This window comes from Lygodium microphyllum, chromosome 12 (assembly GCF_053477565.2).
Source record: "Lygodium microphyllum isolate KBCC chromosome 12, Lygodium_microphyllum_v1.1.10, whole genome shotgun sequence".
Classification (NCBI taxonomy): Eukaryota; Viridiplantae; Streptophyta; class Polypodiopsida; order Schizaeales; family Lygodiaceae; genus Lygodium; species Lygodium microphyllum.
In genome coordinates this window covers 95,276,443-95,278,014 of record NC_141146.1, presented here as the reverse complement: position 1 = coordinate 95,278,014, position 1,572 = coordinate 95,276,443, and positions in this window count along the sequence as shown.

The window sequence follows — 1,572 nt, the reverse complement described above, 5'->3', positions numbered from 1 at the left end:
TGAATACTCTTGTTTTAACAAAGAAAATACTGGTGGTTATAGTACTGGGCTGGCTGTATTTGATACTGCTACTTGCATACAATACAAACATTGATACTTGTATAGACATAGTTTGTTGCTAGGATGTTTTGCCACTACCATAGAATGTTTTGAACTTATTTGAGGTTGGTTTATGCTCAATTTATTGTGTTTTTTCATTGTTGGAATACATTTTACAACAAATAGGTTGTCAGGAAAACTATCCTGAATTATAAAAAACTGTCCTGAATAGTAGAAAACTGGTCCTAAACTATAGGAAACGGAGTCAGATACTTACACGTTGTATACATCACTAAATACCTAAGCTGCAACTATGGAAAATGCTCAAGGCACTAACAATATCACTCAAATTGTGGGAGAAAAGCTGGACAACAAAAATTTTTCTTTATGGAAGTTCCGTATGAAGAATTTTTTGGCTGGCAGAGGTTATTGGGACTTATGTACATGTGATGAGACTGAACCTAAAATACATGAAACGAATCCGATAAATGATTAGAAAATGGCTCATAAGCTATGGATTAAGAGAGCATGCAAGGTGTTACATTGGTTTTCCTTATGTATATCAGATATTATGGTTATACATATTACTCGATGCAGTTTCCCAAAGGATGCATGGGACATACTCATGAAGAATTATGAAAATGTATCACATACAAGAAAGATTCAACTAAAGCAACAGTTCAATAACATGTCTAGGAATGGCAGAAGCATTCAGGCCTACACTAGAGAGATTAAGAATATATTGGATCAGCTTGCCACCATTGGATCTTCAGTGTCTAAGGATGATATGATTGCAGTGACATTGAATGGACTTTGCAAAGAGTATAAAGCATTTGATACGTCTATTTCTGTGAGAGCTGAATCCCCTGATTGGGATGAACTGATTGCTTTGGTGTTGTATGACGAAGTTAAGCTTGGGCTGAATACAGGTTCTAGTACGTCTCAAAGCAGAGACATTGTTCTTTACTCTAGCCTGTATGGCAGAGGCGACAGAGGTCGTGGTTCTTTTTTAGGTCGAGGAAACACTCGAAACACTTATGGATAGCATCAGCAGAATGCTTGGCATGGCACAAATACACCAGGCCAGCATGGATCTGGCGGCTTTAGAGGCAAGGGAGATCACCCCATGGTAAAGGTGGTGGATCTGGTTCATGGCAGTCAAATGATCAGTCAAACAGAGATAAGGATTGTCATTACTATGGCAGATATGGACACATTGCAAAGGATTGTTACAAGAAGCAAGGAGATATGAAGGCAAAGGGCAAATAGCATGGGCACTATGCATCTTCTAACGGTGCTTATGATGAGCAGGTTGATAGATTGTTTGCCATGTACCATGTGTTTAAGAATGCATCTAGGCAGAATAGAGATGAGAGATGGTACATTGATTCAGGGGCTTCAAAAAATCATATGACATCCCATGGAGAATGATTTGATGAGATGGTTGCAGGTTTGCATGGACATGTTTGTACTAGGGATGACACCCAATATACTATTCAACATAAAGGAGTTATATCTTTGTTGAAGCCTGAT